This window comes from Triplophysa dalaica, chromosome 23 (assembly GCF_015846415.1).
Source record: "Triplophysa dalaica isolate WHDGS20190420 chromosome 23, ASM1584641v1, whole genome shotgun sequence".
Classification (NCBI taxonomy): Eukaryota; Metazoa; Chordata; class Actinopteri; order Cypriniformes; family Nemacheilidae; genus Triplophysa; species Triplophysa dalaica.
In genome coordinates this window covers 20,065,080-20,071,591 of record NC_079564.1, presented here as the reverse complement: position 1 = coordinate 20,071,591, position 6,512 = coordinate 20,065,080, and the positions used below count along the sequence as shown (strand labels likewise).

At 35.4% G+C, this 6,512-nt stretch overlaps 1 pseudogene; it reads right to left on the bottom strand.

Annotated features, from left to right (window-relative positions):
* Nucleotides 1-381: 381 nt before the first annotated feature.
* Nucleotides 382-1,953, bottom strand: LOC130413132 (protein NLRC3-like; annotated as a pseudogene).
* Between the last annotated feature and the right edge of the window lie 4,559 nt (nucleotides 1,954-6,512).

Below are 6,512 nucleotides of genomic sequence, written 5' to 3'. Positions count from 1 at the left end.
CAGGAAAAACACAAACAACACATTCAAATTAAACACTTAGTGATTTAATAGACAACAAATACATAAAATACACAAATCATGTGAACATACAGCGGCAGGAAAGCTAAAAGCATCACATGTGTTTACAAATAAGAATTGAACACAAATACTTGTTTGTGTTGAAATTGAGATTGTTCATATATTCTGATAACTTCATTTAAACAATGAATTCAGGGACAAAAACTACCCGCTGCTGTCAATCTACAGACAAACTAATATAACTTTCATTATAATGTTTGATGCACAACCTACATTTAATTTAAACATTTAGAGAAAAAACATTGTCCAGGTTTAGAAATGTCATGGTTTACAGCAATACATGTTGTTAAATGTTAAGTTGCATTAGATCAGATTACTCAAGTGTGACCACTGACCAGAAAAGAGATCTTGTGCTGAAAGATCTTCTGATTTCAGATACTCCTGGATTTCTGTCATCAGTGAATCATCGTTCAGTTCATTCAGACAGTGGAAGAGATTGATGCTCTTCTCTGATGATTCAGATTTCTTAATTGTCTGTTTGATATATTCAGCAGTCTGTATCATGTCTTCTGCTTTGATGTTCAGTGAGGGCAGAAGATCTTTCAGCTCATTCTGATTTGACTCCATTTTCAGTTAGTCGCTAAGAGTGAGACAGAATGGGTTTGTTTTTTGTATCCGTAAATGAAAAGCACGTAAAGAGCAACAAGGAATTCCTGAACACTGAGATGTACAAAACTGAAGACCTTTCTCCCAGAAACTGGCTTTTCTGCCTGAAACATCTGAGTGCATGACCCAGAGAAAACTAAACCACCACATTCATCCAGCCCACATTCCTCGAGATCTTCTTTATAGAAGATCAGATTTCCTTTCTGAAGCTGTGTGAAGGCCAGTTTCCCGAGCCTCAGAAGAACATCTTCAAAAGACTGAGGAAGACTGGCACTTTGTTTTCTTGATTTCATCTGTTTCATCTGAGAGAGTAAGAAGTAGATGTACATCCCTGTGAGAGTTGTGGGAGTTTTTTTCTGATACTCTCGAGTCATCAGAGGCTGGAGAACATTGAGACAGATCCAGCAGAAGACGGGAATATGACACATGATGTGCAGACTTCTGGATCTCTTGATGTGTGAGATGATTCTCTCTGACATGTCAGGTTTGCTGTTTCTGGTGAAGTATTTCTCCTTCTCCTCATCGTTGAATCCTATGATCTCTGTCACCTGATCAATGTGATCTGGAGGTATCATATGGGCTGCTGCTGGTCTGGAGGTGATCCAGATGAGAGCGGAGGAAAGCAGATTTATCTCGATCAGGTTTGTTATAATGACGTCCACTGTTGTTTCTCATGAACATCTGTGAATCTCTTGCTCTTCTCAAAGTTCAAAGAGAAGTGACACTCATCGAGACCATCAAAGATGAACATCACTTTATCTTCTTCTTTAGGCAGTGATGATAGTTGTTTATCAGAACTAAAGAAGTTTTTATTAATCAGTTCCATTAGACTGTATTCCTCTTGAATCAGATTCAGTTGATGGGAAGGCCAGAGGAAAAATAAAGATGATTTGCTGATTTTTTTTTCCTTCAGCCCAGTTAAGGATGAATTTACTGACATAGACAGTTTTCCCCACACCTGCGATGCCCAGCGTCAGCAATTTTCTGTTTTGTCGACCTGTGTCACGCTGGACTTTAAATATGTCATTACACATAACTGACGTGTCCTCAGCAGCATGTTCATTCACTATAATGATTCTTCACCATATAGAGATCAGTGTAGACATCAGTCAAGTATGTCTTCTGGTGTGAATAACCATCCAATATTTTCTCATAATCCTGTTTTAATAACTTCTTCAGTGTGTTGCTGAACTCACGGTAATCACCATCAACAGCTTTACTGTCAACTGCAGCTTTAAAACAAAACAACAAGAAGATTAAATCCTTCATCATTTAAGACATTACATTACTGTGTCAGCATTACTGTTCATTTACTCAATGAGAGGGATTTCCCTTCCCATCATGCTTTGCGTAAGACTGCATTCTCTTTAAAAGCTATTGATCTTTAAATGATGTATATATTTCTGTTTGAGCCCATATAGTAAACTCTAAAAAATATGGTTCTTAAAAGGTTTTAATGATGGTAACCATTTAGAACCATGTCTTCTGAAGAACCTATTTTCATCTGAAATGGTTCTTTGTGTTGTGAAAGGGTTCTTTATTCCTGCCTTTTTTGGTTTAAATTAAATCAGTTTTTTAGAAGCTGCCACCTGATTTGTTGTTTGTCCTTAATCAAAGTCCTGATTTAACAGTCCTGCAGACTGACACCCCACAGGTAAGCTTCAGACAGTTATTAATCGTATATTTTATGTTTTTTTTATTTTATTTAAGATATTTTATGGTTAGATGATTAATGGGAATCTGCCTTACCAATTATTTATCATAGTTTAAATGTATATACTCTACTTAATATTTAAAACAAATATTATATCATCAATCATTATTTACTTCTCCTGGTTGAACGGTGCCAACCAAGTATCAGATCAGCTCAGAAGTCTGACAATTGTGTCATATTTAATGTTTTAAAGGCGATATATTCATTTTCTTCAAGTTGATATCCTTTCCACATTAAAACAATAACAATATACAGTTTAAATAATTTTGGAAATTAAGTTTTGTGTGTTCTAATGGTACATAAAGTATATGTACATGTCTCTATTTAAGGTGACTTTACAGGCAAAGCTCTAAACCACGGTTTAGAGGCAAATTCAGTGACAAGTTCAAATGTAATCACAATTTCGAATTAATCTTTAGCCAAATGTTATCTTCATTACCAAAAACATGTTTATACTGCCAGAGTCAGCTCAATAAAACTTCTGCCAAGACATCATTTTAACATATGAGAGTGACCTCTACACTAACAACTTGTTTTGTCTCCATGTCTCATCTTCAGGCTCCTGAAAACACCTGACAGACACAGCTCTGGTTAAGTCTAATGCTCAAGGATGATGAGCACAGCCATAGATGGAAAGTGGTGGGAATCTGCGATGATCATGGCCTGCAAATCTGTGCACCAAGCCAGACCCAGACCCTACTTTTGTTTGGCCAGAAACTCAAATAAATAATAATAATGGATGTAGTTATCTGCCATTTAATACAGAAAACAATATAAGATTAAATCATTTTATTGATTGATACAGCTGTATAACCTTGCTGACCAGTTAAATTTAAATAGTAATCAGGTATTTCTATAATTTTCCTGGTTATATATATATACTTTTATTTCCATAATTTTTTTGTTCCCACATTTCTACTACTTTTGTGCTAAAATGGGCTTAAACTTATTTCTTGACTTTTCCTACGTCTCTGTTTAGGGCTTATATGTTCTTTTTCTGTAAAGCTGCTTTGCACCAATGCTAAATTATGAAAGGTATTAATATGTTCAAATATATTGAACGCTGCATGACATTTAATGATGTGACCAATAGGAAATACAAGTATTACTTGATTTACATGTCTTGCTTATTGTTTTTGTAAGCTAAAACGGAAATAGAAAATCGTAAAATCTGTGAAAATTTTTAATAAAAATAACTAAATTAAAACCCCTCCTATTTTCTGATAAAGATATGGTTTCGTTATAGCACCCCTGAGGTTCTATAAAACCTAAAAAGGGTTCTATATAGCAACAAAATGGGTTGTGCTGTTGTTTTAAGCTTAGGAACCGTTTTTCTTAAGAGTGTAGTGAAACAGCAATATTTACATATGATTTGACAGCTTATTGTAATAAATATAAATATCTGAAAGGTGTACATTATAGCTGACACCTACATGAACACTGTACAGCTGGTTTTGTGCTGTAAGTCATTCCCTTTATCTGCTAATAATGCTAGAAACATGTATGTATTCATGTGTATGTAAGTTTGGAGACGATCCCCCAATTCACGAATATTGAACGTCCAGTTTCTGTGCCTGTTAAACTACCCAAAGATTCGTATCAGAGCCGTCGTTAAAACTGATGTTTGCATCCAAAATAGTGCACATACTGCAAAAAACAAGGATTAGCACAGATTATCCACACTGTACCAAGATGTTTTTAACACATGATGGTGGATATAAAGTGTTATCAGATCTGAACTGCCTGTGTCAGCGCACTCTTCTACATCTGTCTCTTGCAATATAAATAAAAACTCACGTATGAACGGGTCATTACCGGTTGGAAAGTAGTATTTAAATGAAATAATACACTTTCAGTTTGCAGACTTCTCGTTTAGTCCATAAAAAATGAACATATAAATAAGTACTGACAAGACTAGGACGTTGGTGTTTTAAGTTACTACACTTGCTCGGATGTTCTAAAGGATACCAACACCTCTTATATGTTTAAAGATCAAGAAAAATTTGGTCTGTTTTGTCATGACTCTTTTAATACTTCAACCTCGCAGTCATTTATCTGTTCATCAAATTGATTCCTTATCAAGAGTTCTGAGTGAAGCACTACTGTTGCTGAAAGAGAGTTATAAGTTATTTCTCGGCTGAGATTTGGGTCAGTTGTGGCTCATGTGTGTGTTTAATCCAGATCTGAGTCCTCTGAAAGTCGTCATTCTTTACTGTATGTGATACTGTATGTTTCCCAACACAAACACGCCCCATAGCATAATCCCACCCTTGACACTGATTGACAGGTTTCCGTGTAAGGCATCGGAAATGGAAATACTAAGGGAATTGCGATTCCATTTGAGTTTTGGCTGGCTACACACGCGACGCTGAGAAAGTGAAAAAACAGACGTGGTAATTGAAATTACCATTTAAATATGACAGGGTCAAAACTCGTAAAATATGGGAAACACAGTTGCAAACGGACTTTGCTTTTCCATTTGAAATTTGGCAGTCAGTGTGCGTTTGCTTAAACGAAAATGCAAACGGTAATGCGCGATTTGCAATTGGGTTTGGATTATGTCACATTTTATGCGTCCACAAATTGAAAACGCAATTTCAAATACAATTTGCAATTCCTTTTTAATAATGTCCGGAATATCATTCCATATGGTTGTTTTGCACAGAAACAAAATGAAAGACAAACACTTTGGATTATAATACATTCTTCAAAGACAGGAGCAGGTCATAAAGATTTTATCTCAGAAGAAAAACAAACTTTGGACCAACCTTAACAAAAACTTGCTTTCCTAATAACTTATAATTACCATTAAACGCAACTGCAGTTGTTGAATTACATTTTGCTAAATACTCAAAGTTGTCATAAAAACAACAGTCAATCAATGCATGTGCAGTACCAATATAATGTATTTTGATCAAAGCAACATTTCAAAATAACTGTATTATACCAAAGTACAAAAATCTTTAAAACATACCAACAAAACAAATTACTAAACATCAATAACCTCAATAGCAAACAAGCATTGAGTCAATGTTAAAATGGTCAATATTACTTTTGCGCCCACAATTAATGTTGAACAATGTTGAAACTTCAACAAACCTGCTGTGTTTGCTTTAGTTGGGCTCTTGACTCGAGCCATTAAACAAGCCATTATTTTTCTGTTTTTGAGCCTGTGATGATGTTTTTTGGGTATGGATGTTTATGGTTCTAGTTTAAAAAGATGAAGAACATCACATGAAAATCCACCACTCTGATGTTTTCACAAGCGACAGCGGTGTACGTGACGCCATGACTAAAGTTTGTGGACAACATGCAAAATGAAGTGCAGTTGGCTGCACAGACGAACACAAGTCTTTGTTTAGAGTCCCAACCTCGGAAGACACGAGACAGGAGGGGATTCATTTTATTTTATCCATCAGAAACCATCAGTAAAAACCCGCTTGTTTACTCGAATCACTTCAAGCAGAAGTGCTTTATCAACCAAGGACAGTAGAAGCAGCATTAGCTTCGAAGTTGTTCCTCAAAAGGGATCGTGACAAAATGAACGAGACAAAACTGTCGATGTGTGTAATATTTGTCAATAGTCTGAATTGACGTTAATGTAGCGTAAATATAGGAGGATAACGTTAGCATATGATAGGGAAGGTAGCTAAGTCAGTCACAAGCTAAATAGAAGAGTGAACCCAGTGTTAAACTTACTGTATATAAGTGCAGATGGACACTTGGAGTTTAACTGTATGAATGTTAATACATTATGTGTGTAAGGTGGTGAAAAATGTGAGAAAAGAAGAACCACCAGCCACCCACTGCATTTTTTAGAAGAGTGGTGCATGTGCTTAGGAACTGCAAAGCTACATTTGACCTGTGGGATGTGTTATGTATCCAGTGAGCAGGAACTGTGATAATTAAAGTTCTGGGATCTCTTCTTGCTCATTTTGGGTTTCATAAGTCAAATTGTTTGAAGAAATATGTAAAATAAAAGGAATGGAATTAATTCAGTTTAGTTAACTAAAAAATGCAATTTTGGTGTAGTTATTAAGTTTTGTCTACTTAATTTCATAAAAAGGATCATTTAAATATTCAAGTCGCACTTGCTAAGATTTGGTAAGAACTT